General features: G+C 41.7%; 1 protein-coding gene and 1 long non-coding RNA gene across 2 annotated transcripts in view; both read left to right on the top strand.

Moving 5' to 3' along the window:
• LOC309857738 (uncharacterized protein) overlaps nt 1–27,160 on the top strand; it is a gene marked incomplete at its 5' end in the record, with an annotated part of 65,299 nt that overhangs the window by 3,405 nt on the left and 34,734 nt on the right. The gene's annotated exons all lie outside the window — the stretch shown is intronic.
• On the top strand, nt 1–27,160 carry LOC309857737. The gene is made up of 4 exons (XR_014307884.1): nt 1–106; nt 22,466–22,587; nt 26,700–26,842; nt 26,971–27,160. It is a non-coding gene; the product is annotated as an uncharacterized lncRNA (long non-coding RNA).

Genomic DNA, 27,160 nt, shown 5'->3' with positions numbered 1-27,160 from the left:
AGCAGGGAGTGGCCGTGGCGCTTCTGAGAAGCGGGGGCTGGCGCGCCGCTGTCCGTCGGGAAGCGGCGATTCTGTCACCCAGAGGTCTGGGGGAAAGCTCGGGAAGGTGAGGAACGTCCCTCCGCGCGGTGGCCCCAGGGCAGGGAACGGCAGCGTAGACTAAGGCCGGCAGACACTAGGACACGCAGCTGCGCGCCCTTCTCAGGGGCCGGTGGTGGGGCCAGTTTTACTCCAGCTCTGGGCGGTCCTGCTCCGGGCGGCGACGGGAACCCGGTAGCCGGCGGCCGATTGCCGGGCGGCTGCGACGGGGTGCTCCCGGCGGCCCGCGGGGTCCCGGAGCGGTAACAAAGGCGCGGCGCGGCGCGGCCACTGCTCCCACCCACTTCCGTCCCCGGCGCGCCCTGGCGCGCGCCCGCCCCGAGGTGCGGGCCGGGTCAGGATTTCCCTCTGTAGAGTTTCGGGAAGTTAGCTCCGCGGCCCGTTACGCTGGTAGGAGGGGCGGGGAAGGGGGTGACCCGCGGAGGTGCACGCCAGTGTTCAGAACTGCGACACTGCCTGTTTCCTCTCAGGACTGCACGGACGAGTGGCAAGAGCTGCCGCGGCTCCCGCGCCCTTCCTCCGGTGCCAGGGTCGCGCCTCCGTAGGGCCCGCGCGGGTTTGAAGTCCCCGCGCGGCGCGCCCGGCCAGCCCGCCAGTCCACGCCCCTCCCTGCAGCCTCGGGTGGCGTGCGGGCTCCCGGAAGGGAGTGGTTTAGACCCCGGGGGACCGCCGGCACCCGCCGGCACCCTGAGCGGTGCTCCAGAAGGCGGTAATGGCATTACTGTGAGTTAGCGGCCGGGAGACTCCAGTCCAGGCCGCAGTCTGGGTCAGGTGCGGGGTTAAGCGCTTCTGGCGAAGGCATTACAGCTCTGGTGAAGTCGGACAGTTTATTGCACCAGGAAGTTCCTCGTGCGATAGGGGAGAAGGATGGCTGTGGGAATTAAGAGAGCTCCCTGTTTTCCCGGAGGTGGTGGGAACTTAGGCAAACCCAGCTTGCGCACAAGTCCGGTCACTGAAGTGGCCTGGGCAACATCTCCACCGCGCACAAGACGTTCAGGGCTCTGGATGCGAGACCAGAGGTGCTGCTAAGAAAAACCCAGGCACTCTGCTCCGATGTGAAACGTCCCCCAGTGATCAGTGGATAGAATCCATATGCTTTCTTATCTGCCTCCACTCCCTTCTGCGGCGAGGAAAGGGCAGGAACTGGTTTTTTTATAAAGTGCCTGGCGGATGAGAGACTCTTCACACACACTTTGGAAGGATCTTCACCATTTCCCACCGAGGCGTTTTTTTATTTTTTTTATTTTTTTTATTTAACAGATGAGTAAACTGAAGCGTAGAGAGTCTGGCTTGCTCTAAAGAGTGCTGTTTGCTCATCCCTGTGTCTTTGACAAAGGCTGATACCTGATTCAAGAGTCACCGTATGTGCTCTAAGCCCAGGTTAGGATTTGGTGATGTTAGGCATTGGGGTTAGGCGGACTTTCTACAGCTTGCTGGCTTCTGTTAGGACCAAGTACCAAAACGAAACCAACTTTTCAAGTTGAAGGTGTATGGCGACAACCAAGGCTTCTTCCAAAGATGCTTAGAGTTTTCTGGCAACTCCAAAGAGAGTCAGAAATAGCGGTCCTCTCTGTTGTGTCTCCTGAGGCAGGTGGGCCTGTGGTAGGAACTCTACATGGCAAGAATCTCTGTTTGCCTTCCCCGTTGAAAGGAGCTGCATGCAGTTCCTACTCTGTTTAAGTGGTGTGACTGGGTGGCGGTGCTGGCTACGTGTGTAACATCAAGTGTGCCTTGGAAATATGGCCAACCTTGATTAACTGCTTAATGAGTTGAAACTCAGATGCCTTTTCGGCATCTAACAACATGATTTTATCTGTGCACATGTATGCATCACTGAGCTCATTTGTAATAGGGGCTATTGGTATTGTCTTGAATATACTTAAGATGGATTGCCTTTAAGAAAGATGTTGTTTTAAACTCTGGACTGACAGCCTGTGACTCAGAACATCCCAGGGCAGTGCCAGCTGTGGAGACAGGCACGATGGTTAAGGGCAAGCATCTGAAGTCACAATGGCAGGCTTGAAATGCCACCTTTACCATTTATAGCTCTGTAATATTGGGCAAGTTGCTCAGCCTCTCTGAACTTTGTTTTCCTCTTCTAGCACAGGGATAATAATAGCACCTCCTGATTTGAAGCTATAAGGGATAAATTTGATAATCCATAAAAAGTACTTAGTAGCACAGAGTCTAGCCTGTGGTAGCTATCTAACAAACACCAAGTATTAACCATGGTGTTTAAGAACAGATTCTTTCTTTCTTCCCTTGTCTCCTCCAAAGAGGTAAAATAGTTGGTGGTTCTTTGCCTTGAACTTGCTCTTCTTCTTAGTGAACACTGCTGTGCAATGCAGTGAGTGACTCCTCTTTTGGAATCAGTGGTTGGGGGGCAGGGCTGGTCGTGATGTAAAATTCTGTCTAGTTGCCCAAGGAATTTACCAGGGGCTCCGGAACTGTAGGGCTTTCTTCCTAATTTTACCGCTGTATAATTTTGTGGCCAGTCCTCTAGCCATTTATCTTTCCTTTAAATTTGAAGCCTGTAACCCTAATGGCCAGGATGACAGGACTTAAAGAAAAAAAAAAAAAAACACTCAAAACCAGACACACTGGTGTGAAGAAGCAAGGATTCTCTTTGTTCATCCACTAGCTGTTTGTAACCCTGAAGAAAAATAAGAAAAATACCGCTTCTGTGGAACTTGTGCTGGCCCAGCCTTGGCAAGAGCGAACATTTCTCTGGAAAACAGAATATTTTTCTGGAGTCTGTTTAAAGGTGAGCCACCAGATTGGTGGAAAGGGGAGGAGAGTTTGAGATACCATTTGATTGGAAAATGGCTAGACTGTAGCTTGAAAGTGGATACAAAGTCAGGCCATGCTCAGGCTCAATGACCAGTAGACAACCAGTAGAGCTAGTTCCTGTGTTATAAAGCCAGAATGCTTTAAACTTAGCAGATACAAGTGGAGCAATCCTTTTTCATGCCAGCTTGTTTTGGAAAGACCTTTTTAACATTGCTAATTTGTAGCTGTGGATTTTTCTTGTGCATTTCTCTTTCAAACAATCAGTCATGGGCAAAAGCACAGAAACCCTATAATGTCATCAAACACCACCCTTTTGGGAAAGTTGTCAGCAAGAAGTGGCGCATGGGTCTGGAGTACAGGGAAGGGTTCCATTTAAAACATCAGAGAGGTTTTACATTTGGGTATAAAATGCAGCTTTCTCCCACACTGGAAAAAGAGCTGCACGCGTGACCCAGTGACAGCACGCAAAGGGTTAGGAGCAAGGTTTCCGCTTTTGTGCGTCTCACTCCATTTGTAGCCACTTGTTGGGCCCCTGCTGCAAAGAAAGAAGCAGCTGCAGGGCATGCGCCAGACCTGCCCTGGGCTGTCGCTTCCATTGTACGGGAAGATGAACAGGCTGGCGATGAACAGGCTGGCGTTATTTTGGATCACATAGCAGCTTGTTCAAAAGCATCTTGCATTCCCCAGCTGTTTCACAACTTCTTCGCATATGGGAGAGAACTTGCCAGCTGCTGGGGCAACTGTACTTACATTTGCTGCTTTTGTGCAGTAACCAAGGAAGGTAAAAATCCAGACGCCTTTGTTAAACTCTAGCCATTGTCAATAGTCTTATCTGTTTCTGCAAAGTCAATGTTATTCTAGATACAGCCCTTCATGGGAGAAGGCTTAAAAGAAAATGTCAGAATTAACATTTTTTCTGAATAAATTTCTTCAGGGATCACCAGTATGTATAGTTTTTCTTACTGAAAACCCACACAGCTTTTGTGTTTTGTTGATTAACAAAGGGATGGGTCTAATATCAAAAATGTTTTTTCAATTAGACATGTAAATCAGGTTTAACTACTTCCTTTTTTTTTTTTTTTTTTTTTGCATGAAGTATATAAAAAAGACTGTGTGTTCAGACAAGTGCTTTTTTTGTGTTCAGAAGATTGGGTTGTTTTGCACTGGCCAAAGCCGGATGGTGTTTTGCCCACATCCCTTATCTTATCCATGACAAAACTTGAGTTTCGCATGCAGAAGCTGTTACTTATCCAAGACCTGGCTCTTTGGTTTAATTCAGCAAATCTTCTGTTGAGTGTTTACTGTGTGACAGGCCTGGAGAACACTTAAAGATGAGGAAGGGCTTGAGCCCAGCCCTGGCTGGATTCACAGTTCAGAAACCGCAGACTAGACCCATGCCGGGTGTGGGCTTTGGTGGGAGGCTGCACCTTTTCGTGTAATCCTGTTGGGAGTCAAGTGCCAGAGACACAAGGCCTTGTGTCTGTGCCCTGAACTTCTGTCCCGGCCTCAGAAGCCTTCTGCCCTCCTAATCACTGTGCACAGAAGTGGATGAATGCTCTCTAGGAGCAGCAGCATAAATCACAGCCTTTTATTAGGATCGGTCAGCTGCAATCCCTTTGTTCTATAAAAGGTTATAAAATAAGCCATATTTACTGTGTATAAAACCCAGCCTGAAGCCCCTCTAACTCTTCGGGGCTTTTGCCCTGGAAACCACTGCTGCCTCAGATCCCCGGACAACCTGTAGTTGTTGAGTTAGACCCACGGTCCTAAGCCCTTAATTCCCTCTGTGCTCTATTTACACATCCTCGTGTCTCTTACTTGGTCTCTTTTCACAGCTGTACTTGAACTGTGCAGTGTTTCAGCTTTCAGTGGGTTTTACTGTCGTTTGCATGGGCAATTCCAAGAGCTCGGTTTGGACCCGTTATCTGTCTTCTGCCAGCTCCACTCCTTTCAGAAGATGACAGTGCCCAAGTGGTTATTCCTGTTTAAGGGGGTGGAGTGCTACACTGGTCCCGGCAGATTCCAGATACAGATAGATGCTCAGAATTCACATGTCTGGTCTTTTCCACCGGGGGAACTATTGGAAGACGAGCCAGCAGCCTTGGTCACGGGGCCCATGTTGCCCCTTCACCACGGGGCTCCCTAGAGGTTAGAAATGACTCTCTCCCTGGAGGAGGAGAGGTGCTGGGCTGCCGAAGGCATCTCCTTTGGTCACAGGACTTCTCTAGTGTTTCTGGTGCCCCGGGCCTGTCCCCCACGCACATCCCCATAGCCGTCATCCAACCCCCGGACTTCGGCCCCTCCCTTCTCATCCTGGGACCCTGTGTTTCCTCTTTGACACGCTACCTCTCCCGCTCCTGCTCCTGGTGGCTGCCCAGCCATCTCCCCACAGGCCTTGGTTTCAAGTGTCTTAGGGACACTTTGCCTTGGATGCCCTTATCTCCATCTGTCATTGGTGTTTAATTGCTTCCCCCACCAGCCAGCCTGCTCTTTGACACCGGGTAGGCTATCCCTTCTGATGACTTCTGTCAGCTTTTCGTCCTGCTCATCAGGATGCCTTCTGTGTCTTCACTGCCCTGGGCTTCTGGTGCATGTCCTTGTGTCTCTGGGGGCGGCCCTGCTCTTTCTTGCTCTCTTCTCCTGGCCTCTCCCCCACCTCAGTTTTTTATTTAGGTATAATTGGCGCACAACACTACCTTACTTTCAGGTGTACGGCATAACGATTTGGTATTTGGATGGATTAAATGATGACCACAGTAAGTCTAGTGAACCTTCATGACTGCATGGCTACAGAATTGCTTTCTCCTTGTGAGGAGACCTTTAAGGACTGACTCTCTAAGCAGTGTTCAGAGGTACAATTCTTCCTCCCCTTTTTCGATCGTGCTTCTTGAGTGGGCGATCCCTTCTTCCTCATTTGTTCTTGGCCATTCGCAGGCTCTTTCTTCTGCCTTGTCGAGAGCCAGTCCCCTTTGGCTGTCACCTGCGTCAGGTGTAATAATCACATTAAATAGACTCAGTCACAGCTTTTTTTTTTTTTTTAAGATTTTATTTATTTATTTGACACAGAGAGATCACAAGTAGGCAGAGAGAGAAGAGGGGAAGCAGGCTCCCTGCTGAGCAGAGAGCCCAATGAAGGACTCGATCCCAGGACCCTGAGATCATGATCTGAGCTGAGGGCAGAGGTTTAACCCACTGAGTCACCCAGGCGCCCTTAGTCACAGCTTTTATTTAGAGAAAACTTTCCCTTTAAGAAAAATGGTTCTTTGGAACTGAAACTTGGAAACACCAGTTTTGAAACTGGTCAGGTCAGGGCATTTCAAAGGCCAGAACTTTGGGGAAAATGGTTTGAAATTTATTTTGGCTTTTCTTACCCATGGCAGGACCTTGAAAGGAACTGAAACAAGGCCTTGTTTTTGGATAACCTTTCCCTTGCAGATGGAAATTGTTCCTACACAGAGCAGAATTAATGTTTACTTTTTCCCCCCCAAAATTATATTTCTGAAGGATCTTGGAAGGTATTTTGGGCTTTGTGGCCAGAGTAGCTTATGTATAAGTCATGGGCGTATTAAGAATGTGCAGGGCCTCTTGTTCTAGAGGCTCCTCAGGGGTGTTTCCAAGCAGTAGTTCTGTGTCCATGAAAAGATACTGGAGAGGAAGTGTGAGGGGATCCTGGATTTGGGAACCTTTAGTTTTCTCTCTAAAGCTGTGAACGAGGAGGGGTATCTTCAGAGCAAGGAAAGGAGCGGGTTGGCTGTTGGGAGGCAGCCGGAAAGGATGTTCTTGCCCTGCCTTGAGCCAGAGCTTCAGGGATAACATCCCTGCCAGATGTTGCTCCTGCTTGATGGTGTTTGCTGTGAGTTCTGGAGTCCTTCCACCTGGTCCTCACTGCAGGGAAATTGCTCTTTCTCTGAAATCGTGTGTGTGTGTGTGTGTGTGTGTGTGTGTGTGTGTGTGTATGCGAATGGCTTCATTTGCATTTCTTCTTGCTCTCCTTTTTAAAAATTCCGAAAACAAGTGAAAGGATGCTTACCTGTGCCAAAATGGAGTTTGGTTCTAGAACTCCCCAATTAAAAAAGAGCACAGTTCTGGGAGTCCAATCTACAGGAGTTAGATATGGGAATCTGTCTACAGCGCTGAGAGAGGAGCTTGTGCTAGTGCAGACTGTAGCTCACCCAGACGGAGGGATGCTGCTTTAGTTGGAATCCAGATGTGGTCAGTGGGTTCAGTTAACCTAGAGAAGTTAACCGTCTCTGACAACATCTGGAGAAAAGGGTTTTAAAACTGGAATTACAGGGATGCCTGGGTGGCTCAGTTGGTTAAGCGGCTGCCTTCGGCTCAGGTCATGATCCCAGCATCCTGGGATCGAGTCCCGCATCGGGCTCCTTGCTCGGCAGGGAGCCTGCTTCTCCCTCTGCCTCTGCCTGCCTCTCTGTCTGCCTGTGCTCACTCGCTCGCTCCCCCTCTATGCCTGACAAATAAATAAATAAAATCTTTAAAAAAAAAAAAACTGGAATTACATAGAAATAAACAATGAAAGTAGCCCAACAGTCTGTTCATTCATTCACTTGTTTGTTCAGCAAACATTTGTTAACCTCGTAGTGGTGTGTGTGTGTGTGTGTGTGTGTGTGCGCATACACGCGGGGGGCACGTGCATGGAAACGTATGCGGGTATAAGCACATGCTCATACTGAGAACACAGAATGAACCCTTACCCTCACAGCGCTTACAGTCTGGAGATGCATTGTCAGCCCAAACGCAAAGGGAAGCGTCAGAGGTGCTGTGTTGGGTGCATGGTCCAGGGGTAATGGAGACACAGAAGATGCAGTGGTGGGGGTGGGGCAGCTGCTGATGGGAGGATCATGGATTCGGTCCACCACGTGCCAGGCCCTGCGCTGAGGGCTTGACATGCCATGCCTCTCATCATTGGCACCATCTTGTAAGTTAAAACCCTGGGGGTTAAGTACCTCAAATGACGTGAGACAGTAAGTGGTAGTATGTGAGTTTGAGCTCCTATCCAAAGTCATAAACCTTCCACGATAAGTGAGAGGACATATCAGTATCTTCCTGGGTTTGCTGTCCCCTCTCCATCTGTCTCCATCACTGCTATACAAGAAGTAAGAAGGAACCGTTTTGTTAAAGGATGTGCAGTGGGGGTCTAGCCTGCGCCACCGACATATAAACGACATACTATGGGGATCGAGTTTAGACAGTTACTCTAAGTCTGCAATTATGCAGTTGCTCAGAGTATCCTTTATATTCAGTGTTTTGCCAACTGTATTTCTAAAGAGGCTTTCTTTTCCGTCTGCCAAGCTCTGCAGAAACTGGTTGTCAGGCTTATTGTCACCCAGGAGGGACTGTGCCCCATGGCTCTCCTCCGCTTCTTGGTGCTGGGCATCGCAGCCAACAGCCTCTGGTTTCTGTCCTGCTGTTCTCAGCTGTGTCTGGGTGAGGGAAGTAGTTCACTTTCAGGCCCGTTGAAGGAAAGCGTAATTTCCTCACGAAGCAGAAGCATATCTGCACAGTACAGGCTCTCAGGAGTCTCATCTTCCCATCCAGTGGGATGTGGGCTACCTGGCTTTATCTCCCCTTTTCCGCCTTTTAAGGATGACAAGTCTGTGTTTCTGATAAAACTCATGTTTAATCGTAAAAATACCAGCTGGGCAGGTGGAGGAAACCTACCACTATTGAAGAAGAGGAGAAGCTCAAAGAGGAAGTTGGATCTGCCTTCTTCTAGAAAGATTCTCTGAGGACAATGGGCAGCCTTCTTTAGAGTGAATCACTCTGGGGCTCAAGAAGAACTGTTGACAAGCACACTCTGCTTTAGGGCTATGTCTGTATGTCCTGTTTCAGATGTAGCTCTTGATAGTGGAGCAAGTAGAAAGACAGAACTCTGTCCTTGAACTGTGTGCCGGAATGAGGAAATTCCATGGTTGAATATTTGGAAGTAAACATGCTTTTCCTTCCTTCCTATCTTTCTTTATTTCTTTCAAGACTGCAGTTTTTAGTCCATTGGCTTTTAAGTTCAAAAGCTCTTAAGAAAAAGGTTAAGAACCTACATTCTTAGAAACATTGATAGACCATGAGCTCAAGTACAGAGACAATTTACTTCAAGCAATGCTAAGACTATTTCCATCCTGTTCCTAAAAATGAATTTGATATAAGACTTTTAAATAGGATTTATATATATTTTTTTCATTCTGACCCCAGAATTATCCAATTATCTGTTGAAAAATGATCATCATTATCATAGACTTCTGACATTGAGTTTCCAGGAAAAAGAAAAATATATGCTTGACAAGAAAATTATATGGTAGAAAAATGTTTTGGCTGGTTATTTATGTAAACCCAACATGTGTGTGTGGTTTTTTTTTTTTTTTTAAACTTCCTCATTACTTTATTTAAAAAAACTAAAAGTTTTCATCACGTGGCATTTTTTGCCGTACTTAATTCTCAGAGTGTTGGACATAAACACAAGCTGGTTACAGCAGGCAGTGGAAGCGCTGTATTTTTTTTTTTTCCCCATGGAAAAATTAGTTCTGTCTCTAGCGTTTAGGCTTCTTACACACACACACACACACACACACACACACCTTAGAGGAAACTGCAAACGTACTATGGAAAACCCACTTTCACTCTGAGCACAGATACTGGTTCTAGGTTCAAATAATACCATCTTATCTCCTTGTAGAACTAGTAACATTGATAAACCCACTCCTATTTCCTACCGGCATAACTGTGGTCTCCAGTATACATGTTCTTCTCGACTAATTCCCATTTCAGCTAGAAGTTGGCTTTCAGAATTCAGTGCTGTGTTTACATAATGATCACTCACACCTTTTTCTCCTCCAAGCTTTTTATCCTCTCTGATTGCCAAGTTCTCAGGGATTCCTGATAGTTCCTAAGAATGGCTTTTCTGTTTCATCTTGTATTTTCCAAATGGTATCCCCATTGTTATCAATTTTTAGAACAACGGGGGAGAATTGATGGGCTGTGGGAGAGTTGCCTCCATTGTGATTGGGCTTACCAAGTTCATTATCCTCATCAAGTGTGGGAAATTGGAGGATGCCTGCCTGTGGATTTAATGTTTTAGTTTCAGTATAGACCGGAAAGTGGAGACAGTTTAAAAGATGAAAAGATTGCACAATATGACAGGATTTTTCCTTCTCAAGATTTTTGTTTTCTAGGATTGTTATGATTATGATTATTATTTCCTGAAGTACCATTCATAGTCTGGTAGAACATACAGCTCTTGCTAAGAGTAAAGTCTTCTTAACAGTGAATACTTGGAAGTTTCAGTTAAAGTACTACGAAAATGACTCATTGTGAATAATCGTCATTTAAATGTAAGAGATATCGCAGTTTATAAATATTTCTGAGCACTATTTTGGGCAGGACACTGTGCTAGGCACGTTCACGTAATTAATATCCACCATTAACACTACCACCATATGTGGTAGGTAGTGTTACTTGGATTTTATGGAAGAGTTTCAAGGCTCATGGATGTACAATGACTGGGCAAAATCATTTATCTAGTGGGTGATGGGATTGAGATTTAAATATCGATCTTCCAGCTCCAAGGTCACACTTACTTTCCAGTGCACTGAGCCAATAACTACATGGTAGTTAATCACAGTGAAGGTCACCCGTATAACAGAGGATTCTGGAAGAGTAGCTTGATGCTAATGTAGTAACTTTTAAGGACTAAGAATTAATTTAAGAATTAACTATCAGCTTCCTCTCTCTCTGCCTGCCTCTGCCTACTTGTGATCTCTGTCTGTCAAATAAATAAAAAAATCTTAAAAAAAAAAAAAAGAATTAACTATCAGTTTAGGGCTGGAGTTTTTAGTGCCCTGAGTCCATGTTGGGCTTGGAGAATCAGTTCAAGCATTTGCCTACTTTTTGATGAAGACATTGATTGTTCCAGATTTGTGGCCAGCTCACTGAAAACACTGATTGTGGTTGTTGTTTTAATGCAGCATTGTCCAAAGGGCACAGCCACTATTTGTTTCTTTCTAGCATTATTAAGTATAATGTTGTCACTCTTTTCTTAACTTTCTAGTAAGGTTTCTTGTGTGGGGGGGGGGGGCAGTTTGGCCAGTGTAAGCCAAAATTTCTCAACTCCCGGGGCTTCATGATATAGTCTTGGATAAGTTACTCAAACTTTTCTTGTTGCTACATTCCTTTATTACGTGCAGAGAAAACTTCCAAGTAGTAATTTGGGAGATTATTGAATTTTAAAAACTCATGGTTGGTCACGCCATATTGAGTGCTTAAGTCTAAAAAGGAGAAAAAACTAGTAGCTTGGTGTTAAGCAGCTATCCCCCCTGCAATGACCTCTTAAGCTTCTATATTAATAGAAGGAACCGATGACAGTGAGCAATGGAAATAATACTTAGCATCTATGTACATTTTATGGTTTCACATGCATCTCCTTTTAAATTTCTTTATACTCTATAAGATGAACAGAACTTGTCTTCTTATCCTTCTTGTATAGATGAGAAAATTAAGGCTCACAAAGAAAAATGTTCTACTCAAGATGATAAAGGAAGCAGACAGCAGGGTTGGCTTGAAAGTCAGGTCTTCTGACTTCTGTCCCTGTTTTTACCACTCCCGATTTCAGTCAGTAACAAGTGATAGAGGTTTTGCAATGGGACTTAAAAAAATTATATTAGTCATATTTACTCCTGATATAGTTGTCATAATTTGAAACTTTGTAATAAAGGTGTCCAACTCAACCTTTCTCTGTTAATCCATTCTGAGATGTAAGGCCACAGCTGTTGGAAGAACGTAAATTACCACCATAAATAAAGCTCTTCACTAAGATTAGAAGGAAAAGTATTGGCTAGATGAATGTTGTCTCAGAATTTTCAATGATCAGAATAGAGATACTGGTATGCTTTGCTGGTGAAGATATTCCCTTCCCTATCCTTTCCGGGATGACTCCAGCAGATGTGCTGGAAAGCTTAGGTTTGCATCAGGAGCGTTCATACAGATTAGTCAGTGTGGTGGAAAAGGTAGGAAAAGCATGTGTTATTGTTCTGTGTTGGGCCACGTGCCAAGCATTGTCTACATAATCCTTCAGAGTAGCTCTTAGTGTAGTCCTAGAGATGAGTCCCTTAAATCTCAAGGAGTTTAAATCCAAGTGGTGGGGCTGATATTTTTTCCAGCTCTTTAAGATGAAAACATTAGGAGTTTTTCACCTCTACCATCTCAATTCTGTGGTTTGTTTTTCAAGATTAGCTTTCCTAGAAATACCTACTCTCACTCCTGTTTAGCCTAGAAGTCAGACACAAGAGCACCAGTTATATCAGAAGGAAGAAAAAAAGAAAAATTTACCAGAAGTTGACCTGAATATGGACTAACTGTCCTTTGAGAGTAGTGTAGAACAGTGCTTCTCAGACTTTAGGATGCATTCTGATCACTGGAGGATCTCGTTCTATCTCTTATGTATTCATTGATTTTTCTCTTTCTCTTATAAAATATTGACAGAGCAGTATTGAAGTATGTGAATGTGCTTGTGAATTTGTCCTTCTCCTTGCTGTTTGATCAGGTTTTGCTTCCTGTATTTGGAAGCAGAGCTGTTAAAGTGAATAGATGTTTAGGGCTGTTATATCTTCCTGATGAACTAGTCACTTTATCATTGTGAAATGATCTTTTTTTTTTTTAAGATTATTTATTTATTTATTTGACAGATCACAAGTAGGCAGAGAGGCAGGCAGAGAGAGAGGAAGGGAAGCAGGCTCCCTGCCAAGCAGAGAGCCCGATGTGGGGCTCAATCCCAGGACCCCGGGATCATGACCTGAGCCCGAGGCAGAGGCTTTAACCCACTGAGCCACCCAGGCGCCCCAAATGATCTTTTTTATACCAGGTGATGTTCTTTGCTCTAAAATCTCCTAATATTAATAAAACCTCTTCAGCTTTCTTTGGATGGGTTACATCATTGTATGTCATCGTCTATCCTTTTAATCTGTTTGTGTCTTTACGTTTCACTTCTTATAGGCAGTGTGTAATTGGCTCTTGCTTTTGTTTGCAATACAATAGTATCTGTTTTCTATTTATCCCATTCTCTATTCTCTTTGCCCGTTTGCTCCTTCTTTTGGATTATTTGAGTATTTTTCACGTTTCCATTTCCTCTCCTTTGATGGGTTACCATACTGTATCTCTCTGTTCTGTTATTTTAATGGTGGCTTTAGGGTTTACAGTCTGCAGCTTTAACTTACCATAGTCTACAATTAATGAGGTTAAACCCCTTCGCATGTAAGAACCTTACAATAGTATGCTTCCATCTCAGCTGTATATTACCGTTGTCATGCACTTTACTTCTACATATTGTAATTAACTCCACGTTAATTATTATTTTTGTTTTAAGAAGTTACTCCTATTTTAAAGATATTTAAATAATGAAAAATTTCAATGTTAAGTAATTGCTATTTCCAGTGCTCTTCATGCCTTTCTTATCCATATTTGTATGAAATGTCTTTTTTTTTCTGCTCAAAATGGCTTCCTTTAATATTTCTTTTTATGCAGGACTGCTGCTCATGAGCTCTTTTTGCTTTTATATATCTGATAAAGTCCTTATTTGCCTTTATATTTGAAAGCTGTTTTGCTGGATAGAGAATTCTAGATTGGCAGGGGTTTTTTTGGTTTTGTTTTGTTTTTTTAATTATTTAAAGATGTTGCTTCACTTTCTTGGCATTTGCACTATTTTTTTTTCTTTTTTTTTAATTTTAAAATTTTATTTTTTATTTATTTTCAGCGTAACAGTATTCATTATTTTTGCACCACACCCAGTGCTCCATGCAATCCGTGCCCTCTCTAATACCCACCACCTGGTTCCCCCAACCTCCCACCCCCCAGCCCTGCCACTTCACACCCCTCAGATTGTTTTTCAGAGTTCATAGTCTCTCGTGGTTCACCTCCCCTTCCAATTTCCCCCAACTCCCTTCTCCTCTCTAACTCCCCATGTCCTCCATGCTATTTGTTATGCTCCACAAATAAGTGAAGCCATATGATAATTGACTCTCTCTGCTTGACTTACTTCATTCAGCATAATCTCTTCCAGTCCTGTCCATGCTGCTATAAAAGTTGGGTATTCATCCTTTCTGATGGAGGCATAATACTCCATAGTGTATATGGACCACATCTTCCTTATCCATTCATCCGTTGAAGGGCATCTTGGTTCTTTCCACAGTTTGGTGACCATGGCCATTGCTGCTATAAACATTGGGGTACAGATGGCCCTTCTTTTCACTACATCTGTATCTTTGGGGTAAATACCCAGCAGTGCAATTGCAGGGTCATAGGGAAGTTCTATTTTTAATTTCTTGAGGAATCTCCCCACTGTTCTCCAAAGAGGCAGCACCGACTCGCATTTACACCAACAGTGTAAGAGGGTTCCCCATTCTTCACATCCCCTCAACACATGTTGTTTCCTGTATTGCTAATTTTGGCCATTCTAACTGGTGTAAGGTGATATCTCAATGTGGTTTTAATTTGAATCTCCCTTGCACTGTTTTTGACAAAATCTGCTATCCTCTTTATTTTCATTCCTCTATAGTGTGTTCTTTTTCTCCATTTGCTTTTAAGATTTCTTTTTAACTGCTGGTTTTGAGCAATTTGATTATGCTGTGCCTTGGTATAGTTTTCTTCATGTTTCTTGTGCTTGGGTTAGTCAAGCTCCCCTCCCTCTCCCTTTTTGGACTTTATATTTTTATTAGGTTTAGAAAATTTTTAGTAATTTTTTTGCCCCTTCTCTGCCTAATGAATGCTACAGTTACATATATATTAAGTTGCTTTTGCTGTCTCCACAGCTCATTCATGTTCTGGTGGGGTTTTTTTATTGTTTGTTTCATTGTTTTTTTAAATTCCTTTTTAATTTTTTTAATTTTGAATGTTTCTACTGCTATGTCTTCAAGTTCACTAATTTTTTTGTATGTGATGTCTACCTGTCATTAATTCCATCTAATATCTGTTCATCTCACACATTGGAGATTCATCTCTATTAACTGAATTTGTGTTTTTATATATTCATGTCTCTGCTAAAACTGTGAGTACCCATCCTTGTCTGCTCATTCTACTATCTGTCTTAATTCTGGGTCAGTTTCAATTGATTGTCATTTCTCCTCATTAGGGATTGAATTTTCCTGTCTGTGCCTGGAACTTTTTGACTGAATTGTAGATATTGTGATGTTATATTCTTGGGTGCTGGATATTTTTGTGTTAATACAAATATTCTTAAGTTTTGTTTTGGGACATAGCTAAATTAGATGGAGACAGTTGATTCTTTTGTGTCTTGCTTTTTAAGTCTTGTTAGGTGGGACTGGATTAATGCTCAGTGTGGGGCTAATTATTCCTCACTACAGAGGCAAGATCTTCCTGAGGACTGAATGCCTCTGAATTATGAGGTTTTCTAGTCTGTTTGGTAGAAACAGGTACTGTTCTTGGCCCTGTGTGAACACCAGTCAGTATTACCTCTAATCCTTTCAGGTATTTTTTCCCCTAGCCACGGGTAGTTTACTCACACATGCACTGATCAGTACTCAGCTAAGTTCTCAGGGGTGACTGAGGATTCTGAAGTTCTCTCTGTGTACAGTTCCCTTCTGCCCTCCAAACTCTTTGTCTTCCAACTCTCTCAGTTCTGTATCCTCAACTCAGAAAGTCACTGGGCTCTTCCTCTGTTTTTCCTCCTATGTCATTGCCAGGAAATCTCTTAAGACAATAAGATCAGACAATCCTAGGTTTGCCTCATTTACTTTCTGATGTCCTGTTTCCTAAAAACCATTTTTTCACATACATTTTCTTTTTCCTTTCTTTTATTGTCTCAGACAAAAGCAAAAATCTGTTTTCTATTACTTCATCTTGGCCAAACCTGGAATTTTTAATAAAATTTCGATTCTATTCAGTAGGTTTTGGTTGGGGCCTGAGAGTCTGTGTTTCTAAGAGATTTTCCAATGATACTGATGCTTCTGGGAATAGACTACTTGAGTAGTCAGTCTCTAACTATTCAACAGAAATATAATGTGAGCCACATAGCCAATTTTACATTTTCTAGTAGTCACATTGAAAAAATTAAAAGAAACCAGGGGAAGTTAATTTCAATAATATATTTTCTTAACCCTTCAACCCCAAATGCTATCATTTCAACATGTAATCAAATAAAAATATTTGTGAGACTTTTTTTTTATTGCAGTGAGTCTTAAAATTTTGTGGGTATGTTAGAGTTATAGGAGATCTAAATTCAGATGCCACATTTTCATCTGAAATACTTGGTCTGTATTTAGATTTCATAAAATTCATAGTTGAAAAAGTAGATTTGTGTAACAAAGTTCCAAACATACTTAAGTTTTCCAGTAACTTAATCAGGTGCCAAAAACCATTTTCCTTTAATATTTGCCATTTTAATTGACTAATTAATGTTTTTTAGAAAAATTGATGTCATTTTTTGAAACAAAAGTTATCAGTTTTAAACCTGTGTCTATTTTTCTTTTAAGATTTTATTTTTATTTATTTGACAGACAGAGATTACAAGTAGGGGAGAGGCAGGCAGAGAGAAAGAGGAAGCAGACTCCCTGCCGAGCAGAGAGCCTGATGTGGGGTTCAATCCCAGGACCCTAAGACCATGACCTGAGCCGAAGGCAGAGGCCTTAACCCACTGAGCCACCCAGGTGCCCCAACCTGTGTCTGTTTAAGCTATATAAATTCATTAACTTTTATGCCAACTCAGAATTGTTAACATTAAATTCAAAGAGATATTGTAAAAATTAAAAATGAACTCTAAATTTAAAAATCTCCATAAAGTGTTCTTCAAGTTTTTCTTATGGATTTTGAAGACAATTTATATAACACTTTTGCTTTCAATTAGATCTTCTGCATATTGATGCGAGTTAGAAAGATATATAAAACATTATTTTTGATTTATGAAAAGTATCAATTTTGATTTACATTTTCATACTTCTTTGACAAGGTCATAAATAAGCTTTTCCTTTTATTGGAGCTTCCAGTTTAGCTTGTTCATATGCAGTGTGATATCTCTTGAGAAAACAAAAATCATGCTGCCTTTTAATTTTCTTTGTTTTTATTGAGTGTTTGGCAAGATTCTTTTTGTTAAAAGAAAATCTTGAACTTGCATTAACTACAGGGTAAATCTTAGTAGAACTTTTCCATGACCCAACCAAAGATCTACTTGCAGAGAAAACATGATTATTGCATTAATTATTTTCCATTTCTTTCAGCAATTCTATAAACTGATGGTAATTCATTGCATTTTTGTGTATATACTAAACAAGTTTACCAATGATATCCATGACAGTTTTCAGGCTGTGCTTTAGGAAACTAGCTACAAGTTAATATTAAATAGTAGAATGAAGCACTAAGAGAAGAACACCAGTCTGCTATTTTAAAAGATTAGTAAGTTTGGATTTTTTGACTCAACATAGCTGGAGCACTTTTATGATAGAAGCTTTATGTTTTCATATCTAGTGAAAATTCTTCTTTGACAGATGGAAAAGATTCAAAAGTATCTATGCGATGAGTTCAGTTTTTTTCAGCTATGAATTGACAACATTTTTTATAAGTTGGAAGTCTTTTTGAGACAAAAATGTACCCAAAGTACTAATTTGGCAATGTCTCTTAAATTGTATGACTCATCCAAAGCTACAGAAAACTTCTTGTGATTTTTTAAAATTTTGAATTTATTTATCTTTGATATTATTAGAAAGATCTTGTTTTCTCTGGGCAGTTACTTGGTTGTTTAATTTAAAATCTTTCACTTTTTGTGCAGTATACTTTTTTAATTTTTTCCTCATAATTTTCCAACAGAATTTCCATATAAATTTTTTTTACCATCTCTCCGTGTGTGTGTGTGTGTGTGTGTGTGTGTGTGTGTGTATTTGTTGTTATTGTTTAAGAATCTGAGATGTTTTATAGCTGGCCAAAGTTATAAGCTCAGATTTTGTTAATCCTTTAAAATTTTTGGTTGGTCATTTAATTCTGATTTCAGGAGACTAATTTCATTGCTCCCTTTTGATTATTGAAAGGAAATTTTGTATCACATTCACTGTGTCTTTGCTGAAATCGTCCTTTAACAATCTGCTTAATTATCTACTAAATTGCTGCTTTATCATCTTTGATTGATACAATTAACAGCCTTTTTATTTTTCTCTGCTACAAAAAATTGCAGTTGGTATTGATCATGACATTTTTTATTTCTTCCAGTCCCTTTTTTCCCTTACTGTTCTAATTATAGTCCTAGCTTTTGTATCTCCACTTGGTTTTTTAATCAATAGAAAATTTGATTTAAATTGTTCTTGTCTTAAATTTGAAAATTTGATATTTACCTTATAAGCTAGAAAAGTAAATTATACATTTCATTAAAACACATTTTAATTTACTTACTAATTAGGAGTTACATAATTATCACTGTAACTTGTGCTGTCTGTATAAAATATTCACATAGACACATTACAGTGTATAGAAGTATATAGGGGAAAAAAAATCATTTAAATGGAATCATCAGTTATCTTAACACCAGGTAGATCAGCAATGTGCTTATGGGTAGACTCACACAGGGCAATAGACCAATACCGTCTTAGGCAATAGAGCATTAAAAGTCAAATGAAATCTTATTAAGGTGATACATTTGTGCTTAATGCAGAAACATTTTACACTACTTCAGTTTTTTAAAACAAAATTAATTAAAATGTTCAGTTCCTCAGTGGTTCTTGCCACATTTTAAACATTATGCAGGACAGGGCAGACCAGGGGCTGGTTTGCATTTAAATCTAGAGACCTTGTAGCAACACCTAGATGGGCTCTCAACTTTCTTGCGCTGCAGCTGCTTCCTCCTTATCTGGCCCCATGGCACTGGGCATTTTAGGAGTGTAGCAAAGGAAGTCTTGGATAACTAGTGGTCTCCAAAGGGTTGGGCAGCCTCCCACCATGTGAGGCTATTAGAACAAGTCTCAGAGCAGGAATTGTGACCTCAGGCACAGTCTGTGAGTTGTAATGTTGGGCCAGGGCCAGGGTGAGATTTGTAGGTCAGCTGAATTGGTCTTCCTCTTCCCGTGGGCTACTGACTGATGACCCCTGGAGCAATCTGACCTGGATGTGGTTGGACGGGAATTCTGTCAGCAGAGGTCGCTTTCCCATGGTTCTGGAAGGAACGGTTGCATTTTCCCACCATGAGTGAGAGTGGATAGGGGAAGCTTGCCCTTAGCTAAGTGGGCTAAGAATGTTTTCACAGCTCCATTCGCACGAGTGATCACGGGCTATGAAAGGACACCTGAAAAACATGAAGGAAATGGAATGGTTGATTCATGAATTAGAAGATGACATAGGACGTTCTAAGAGTCAGAAACCACCTTGTGAACCAGGATGTTCTCAGAGCAGGTAGACCCGATGCTGCTGGAGGCCACCTTGCTAGCACCAACTGGCTAAATGCTGCAGTTCTCTTCTTTTTGTTTTTTGGGTTTTTTGTTTTGTTTTTGTTTTTCCAGTTTATATCCTGAACATCTCTGTTTGGGAGTGGGTTGGCTCTATTTTCTGTTTCAGTACTATCATCACAGAAGTTAGGATTTCCCTGACCTTCATCAGCTTGCTGTTACCTCCCACCTGCATGCTGTGTGCTTTGTATGGTGCTGTACATTGAGATAGGCCTTAATCAACAGGAATGTGTTACTTACATGACCTAACATGTATGCTCAGTACCACCAAATGACATGCTGGAATCACAAAAAAGTTGAGAGAAGAGTTTATTTTTATTTTCTATCATTTCTACTCCCCTCCCCCCATGTTAGAGATGAAGAAACAGATTCATAGTGAATGAAACTCATCATACACTTCAGCTCACCTCATGATGGTTCTAAAGAAAGTAATAAAATCTAGCCCCAAAGTCTTCAGCTTTTTGAGGTGTAAGTATTGTTGCATTGATGTGGTTACATTGTTTTGAAGTGTGTCCCCTGAAGTCACACAGGATAGAGATGTTACTAGCTTTGCGCTGATTTCTTCTGTAGGCACCCGATGGCCAGCCTTGTGGAGAGGCAGCAAGCACCCTGAGCTGGCTGGCCCCTGTCCCATTCTGACACCATCTGGTCACGTAGCCTTGGGCAAGTCACAGGCCACTTGCCCAGTCTTATTTGTTTATCAGGATAGGAATCAGATTATGACACTATTTCCTAGACCATTCCCCTGAATATCCTTTGATGTTCCTCCAGTGTATTCTGATAAGTTGGAGGAATGTTGTGTACTCTAGATTACTTCCATGTTGGGTATTTAAAGCTCATCAGCACATTTGGGGCTGTCGTTGTGGAGTAAAGAAGACTGATTAGGCTTATCTAACCTAGCATTTTCTAAAGTCTTTGATCATGGAATCTCTCTCCCTTTTTTTGGAGGAACACTCTTAAATATATTGGAGTTCCTTGTAGTATGTAGGTTGGGAAACAGTGGAATGAATCAGGGTTCGCAAACTATAGCCTGAAGGCGGAGGCTGGCTTGCCACCTGTTTGTGTAAATAAAGTTTTATTGAAACAGTCCCACCTATTCATTTACAGATGGTTCACATTACAGTGGCAAAGTTAGAGAGTTGCCAGAGACCTCAGTGGCTCACAATATCTCAAATATTTGCCATCGGTTGCCACCTGCCAACTCTGGCACCAGATGATTATTTTCTAAACATCACAGTGATTGATGAACGTGGCTGAAACAAATCAGATGGTAGATAAGTGCTGATAATGAAAAAAAGAGTTTTGTTTTCCAGAGGCGACACATTTTTAATGGTTCCTGTTAATTCTGTTAGTGGGTATTACTTCTGTAACTCATTAATAGCATATTTGCTCAGCTGTTTTGATGTATCTACTTTAGGTTGACCCTGTCTGCTATATATAGATGAAGCGCACACACAAGGGGGCATGTGTAACTTCTTAATTTTATCACGGTATGAACTCTGTTCTTTACTATTGCAATTGTAACATTCATAAATCTCTATATTTTGTTCCACCTGCTTACCACCTTTTATCTCAAATTTTGTGACATGTGGATACTAAGTACTGCTACCCTTTTGTCTGCCTCTTTTTTTTCCACTTGTCCGTCTTTCAACTTTCTCAGCTATGTCTTTACTTTTTAAAGTATTGACGTTGATAACATCTGCCTTCTCTGACTGGCACAATTTGCTTTTCTTATTTCCTAGGTTGAGTCTCAAGGTTACAAGCCAATGAGTGTGTTCATGTAAATACTGTTTGTGTCAGAGCCAAGTAGGGTACTATAATTGTACTTTCCACACTGTAATTCCAATATCACAACTATAGCATCACTCAAAGGAGGAAATTTCTAATGTTGATTTCAAATGGTTTCCTCTGATAAGTTTCACCAAGTGCTCAGAATCATGGCTCATTTGGATCACATCACATTTTGTTGTTGGCAGTTGTCCCGGAGTTTTTAATTGATCTGACATTTTCCCCCTCCCTTTTGAGGGAAGACCCACGTTTCCTTTACTGTATCCCTAATAATCACTAGGTTTTAACTCATTTGTTTTTTGCTCAAAATAAATACATTTGTCTCAAAGATGCTTCCTAGATCTGCTCCTGCTCATTTTCCTGGAATGCTGGGCTTTGTTCTATCATTCTTGTATGCTATATTTCCCCTTGTTTTTTATTCTCATTTTGGTGGAATATAATCTCACATGACTTCCTCAGATTGGAGTAAATTTTTTGAGTCTTGTATGGTTGAAAATGCTCTTTACTATGATTGGTATGGACTTAGATGTTTGAAATAATTTTTTTCTCTAAATGTCCAAAATTTTGCTAATGTGAAAAACCCCATGCTGGTCTGATTATTTTTTTTAAAATCTTTTTTAATGATTTTTTTTTCCTTTTGGAAGCTCCTACAGTTCCTCTCTTTTTTTCTTCATTCCTTAATACTCTGCGATTTCATAGTCTAGTATGAGCTTTTTCTCATTTATTGTATTTGTCTGGGTATGAGCTTTTTCTCATTTATTGTATTTGGTTGTCAGTGGTGTATCAGGTTCTTTTTGGGAGACAAAAATCAAACAGGAATTTGGGCAGTGGAAGTGTAAAGAAGTATTCATTAGTAGTGAGGGATTTACTACTAAGGGGTTAGCAGGGGATTAGCTACTAGGGGGAAAAGAGAATCAGTAAAAAATACAGGAGTGGCTGCCTGCTTGTGATCTCTCTCTGTCAAATAAATAAATAAAATCTTAAAAAAAAAATACAGGAGTGGCAGATACAGGGAACAGCTGCTCCCTCTAGGACTAATGCAAGATCAGATTGGCAAGTCACTGCCCCTTGCCTCTCCCCAAACAAAGCTGAGAGTCATCCCTTGGAGAGGGAGTGCCTCGTGGCCCACTGGTACCAGAGCAGGTGGATGAGGTCCAGGAATTCCCCCCGGGCCCCTGCCCCAGGGTGCCTACCAGCCTTGCTGGGTGCCTGCCTGCAAGTTCTCACTGGAACCCTCACAGGCATGCTGCTGTTACACCTCGTGGGAAGCCACCTGTGGGGTGCCTGCCAGACTCTGGAATCCACCTGCAAGGTGTTCAGACTGAGACTCATTGGTATGCATGTTCTAGGGCATTCTATGTGTTCTGACCATTGGCACGGGAGGATCGTACCTAAGAGAAGTCCCTTCCTCCTGCCTGATGTCCGCTGGCAAAGGAGAAACCTTTCCCATGTCCAGCTCCAGTATCATCAGGTAGGGAAATGGGGTGGACGGGTGGCTGAGTGGCAATGCAGGGACAACTGGCATGAGCTTGAAGTCCAAACACCTGTCTGTCTTCCACTCTGGGAAGTGTTCTTATATTATTTCTTTGATCATTTCTTCTTTAACTTTCTTTCTTTCTTTCTTTAAAGATTTTATTTATTTGACAGAGAGAGAAAAAGAGATCACAAGTAGGCAGAGAGGCAGGTGAGGGGGCGGGGGAGAAGGCTCCCCTCTGAGCAGAGAGGCCAATGCGGGGCTCAATCCCAGGACCCTGAGATCATGACCTGAGCCAAGGGCAGAGGCCTAACCCACTGAGCCACCCAGGCACCCCAGCTTCTTTTCCTTTCTTTCTTCACTTTCCTGTGGTCTTCAGAACTTCTCTTAGTCAGATGTTAAGCTTCTTGAATTAATCCTTCATCTTTTTAATCATGTCTTTCATTTTTCATCTCTTTGTCCTTTTGCTCTGTGTTCTGAGAGATTTCCATAATTTTAACTTCTAACTCTCCTATTGCGGTTTTTACTTAGCAACAATATTTTTAAATACCAGTAGCTCTTTTTATTTGTTTGTTTTCAGATTGTGTATTTTCAGGCATTCTGCATTCTGTTCTTTTTCTGGTTGTATGTTGTTCTACTAATATTCATCCTCTCAAAATGTGTGCAAATCTTTTGTTTCCTGATGACTGATTGCCTCTTTTCATGAATGTAAGTTTATACATTTGAGAAAGTTGGGTCAGACTACCTGAGTTCAAATCACAGCCCTGATAATATAGTAGTTATGTGACCGTTTTAAGCCTGAATTTCTGCATCTATAAGGTAGGAATGATGATAGTATCTATCTCAAGCATTAAGTGAGATAAGACATGAAAAGAATTTAGCACAGAGGCTTTGGCTATTATTATTTATAAATATGCCATGTTATTTTAAACTGGCCATAACCCATTTAATTATTGCTTTAAAATCACTTATGATCTGTAAAATACTCTTTCTTTTATTATTTTTTTAAAAAAGACTTTATTTATTTACTATAGAGAGAGAGAGCATGCGAATGTGAGTTGGGGGAGGGGCACAAGGAAGAGGGAGTGAGAGAATCAAGCAGACTCCCCACTGAGTGTGGAGCCTGGCAGTGGGACTAGACTTGCAACCCTGAGATCATGACCTGAGCTGATCAGACTGTTCCACCCAGGAGCCCCGCTTTCTTTGATTCTTTAATACAGCTACTGTTTCTGCTACTGCCACCATAGATATCTTCAAGCAGAAATAATAATTAGCAGAAATCGGGACGCCTGGGTGGCTCAGTTGGTTAAGCAGCTGCCTTCGGCTCAGGTCATGATCCCAGCGTCCTGGGATCGAGTCCCATATCGGGCTCCTTACTCTGCAGGGAGCCTGCTTCTCCCTCTGACTCTGCCTTCCACTCTGTCTGCCTGTGCTCGCTCTCACTCTTTCTCTCTCTCACAAATAAATAAATAAAAAAAAAATCTTTAAAAAAAAAAAATAATAATTAGCAGAAATCAATTTAGGACAAAATAATGACACGGGGTTTTGAAGGCATTTAAAATTCCCATTCCTTGGATTTTATTCCCAACTTTTAAAATTTTGATAATGGGTAAGCTAACAGAAAAATGGGAAGAACAGTTCAGTGAATTGTACGCTTCCTTTTCATTCACCTAGACTGACTCTCCATTATTACATACAATTTTTCCCATGTAGAGCCATTTCAATGTAAGTTGCAGATACCATGAAATTTATCCCTAAACATGTCAGGCATTTCCTAAGAATAAAGACAGTCCCCTCTTAACCACAATGCCAGTATCACCCTGCTGAAAATTGACATTTATTCAACAATATTATATGACATACAGTCCCTTTACACATTTTTCCAGTTGTCCAAAAATATTTTTTATGCTCTCCCTGTCCATTTAGTGTTCATGCATTTCTTTTGGTTAATGCTTCTTCAAGCTCTGCTGCTCAAGAATAGAGCTTTTGCAGCTTTCTGTTTTTAAGGAAACTGTCCTTTCTTTCCAAACTCTGGACGAGTAGTCACGACCTATGTCCCACATTCTGGGTTTGTCTCCTTGTCTCCTAATGATTAGATTCAGGTTGAATACCTTTGTTCAGAAGTGATGTTGTGCACGTAGTTAATCGCATCAGGAAGCAGGTATAATTAGGTCATTCCTCCTTGGGTACCTCCAAGTTTGGTCGCTTGGGTGAAAATCTTAATATCTATTTTTTTTAAAAGATTTTATTTATTTATTTGACAGAGAGAGAGAGCTCACAAGCAGGCAGAGAGAGAGGGGGAAGCAGGCTCCCCGCTGAGCAGAGAGCCTGATGCAGGGCTCGATCCCAGGACCCTGAGATAATGACCTGAGCTGAAGGCAGAGGCCTAACCCGCTGAGCCACCCAGGCGCCCCAACATCTCTCTGTTTTTAAAGGGGCTTTATAATTTCCAGATTCATGGGCTTTCCTTGCCACAAATTTGGAACCCGGCATTTCTTCTGGACCCTAGTTCCTTTTTGTGGGAACGGTGCTTAGATATCAGGATCTGGGTACCATGTGTGCTCTTTGCTGATGTGGTGTCCTCGTTTCGAGGCCTTTGCTGTAGACCGATCTAGGAGATGAATTTAAGAAAAAAGTTACTAATTCATACCGATACTATCCCATTCAAATCCACCTTCACTGGGCCCTTCCTCACGTTTCCCTAATACTGCATCTATATCTCCCTTTCCCATGTTGAAAACCTGGGTTGCCAAGAGGAAGTGAATGTTCAGGCATTTGCTTTACGCTACCTACAGACACATAAAAGAGCATCTGAATTTCAACACCAGTGGTGTCACCACCAGCAGACTAGGAAGTACGTGTAACCATTTCTTTTTTTTTTTTTTTTTTTTTTTAGATTTTATTTATTTATTTGACAGAGAGAAATCACAAGTAGATGGAGAGGCAGGCAGAGAGAGAGAGAGGGAAGCAGGCTCCCTGCTGCGCAGAGAGCCCGATGTGGGACTCGATCCCAGGACCCTGAGATCATGACCTGAGCCGAAGGCAGCGGCTTAACCCACTGAGCCACCCAGGCGCCCCCATTTCTTGTAGTTTTTAAATAATCACTAGATCTACTCAAGGTGTATAATCCAAAAGCACTCTGCTACAAAGTTACTTGAATTTATTCTCTCTTTTCTTTCTTAGAATTTCAAGTTGTCACATATTATTCTGATTAAGCAAACATGGGGCTATTCTCTTTAGCTTTTTTATTACTCTTTTTGTAATTGCTTTTGGATATTTTCAGGATAAATCACAGTTTAAGGTCCTGGGTAAGTTGGGGGAGCTAATGTGTTTACCCATCTCTCAATTGATCAAACATCTCTTTATTGATCAAACATTGGTTTTTTATTACTGAAACAGTTTCTAGAAGTGGAGAGAAAGCAATGGGTATACAGTTAATAAAGTTAATTAACTTTGAGTTCTCCTTCAGACTTAAGCGTATATTAATCAGCTAACAAATACAGCCCGAGGCACAGAGTAGATCATAGACAAAATGTGTTCTTTAAAGTTTGGTGTGATGAATTGCTGTGTTTTTTATTCCTATTTTAAAATTAGAGTGGAGTCAATTCTGAAAGATATATTTTTTTTAAGATTTATTTATTTGAGAGACAACGAGAGCATACATGTGGGCAGGGGAAGAGGTAGAGACACTCAGGCCGACTCTTGGTTGAGCTGGGAGCCCAATGAGGCGTCGAGCTCAGGACCTGAGATCATGACCTGAGCTGAAATCAAGAGTCAGATGTTTAATTGACTGAGCCACCCAGGCACCCCCCAAAAGATATTTTGAATCCTAATCTGCAATAAGAATTATATCTATGAACTAAACACACTCTAAGATTCAAGAAAACATGCCTTTATAATAGAATAAAAGTAAAGTATAGATTTCCATTCCATCTTGAATATAATAATGACAGGAGGGTCTTGGGCTGAAATGGAACCAGAGCTCTAGCTTTCACAAAGAGAAAAGGCACACAGCACACATTAGGTCAGACTTAGAAGTTTACATGTTTGAGTATGAGAATTTATAATTACTCATTTTTTAAAAAAGATTTTATTTATTTATTTGACAGAGAGAGAGATCACAAGTAGGCAGAGAGGGAGAGGGGGAAGCAGGCTCCCTGCTGAGCAGAGAGCCCAATGTGGGGCTGAATCCCAGGACCCTGAGATCATGACCTGAGCTGAAGGCAGAAGCTTAACCCACTGAGCCACCCAGGTACCCCTATAATTACTCATTTTCAACTAGCTGTATGACCAAGCAATTTAATCAAACCCTCATACTATAGTTTATGGTTGTCATTGTAACAAATTGCTATAGACTCAAATAGTTTTCATCTCTTACAGTCCTGGAAATCAGAAGTCCAAAATGAATTTCAGGGGGACTGAAATCAAGATGCCAGCCAGGCCCCTTCCTCCTGGAGGCTCCTAGGAGGAATGTTTCCTTGTCTTCTTCAGCTTCTAGTGTCTGCTTGCATTCCTTGGCTTGTGTTCCATTTTCAAAACATGTCACTTCAGTGTCTGTTCTCACCCTCAC

This window comes from Mustela nivalis (assembly GCF_964662115.1).
Source record: "Mustela nivalis genome assembly, contig: HAP1_SCAFFOLD_1158, whole genome shotgun sequence".
NCBI classification, from domain to species: Eukaryota; Metazoa; Chordata; class Mammalia; order Carnivora; family Mustelidae; genus Mustela; species Mustela nivalis.
The sequence above is the reverse complement of the archived record's forward strand: the minus strand, read 5'-3'. Positions and strand labels throughout refer to the sequence as shown.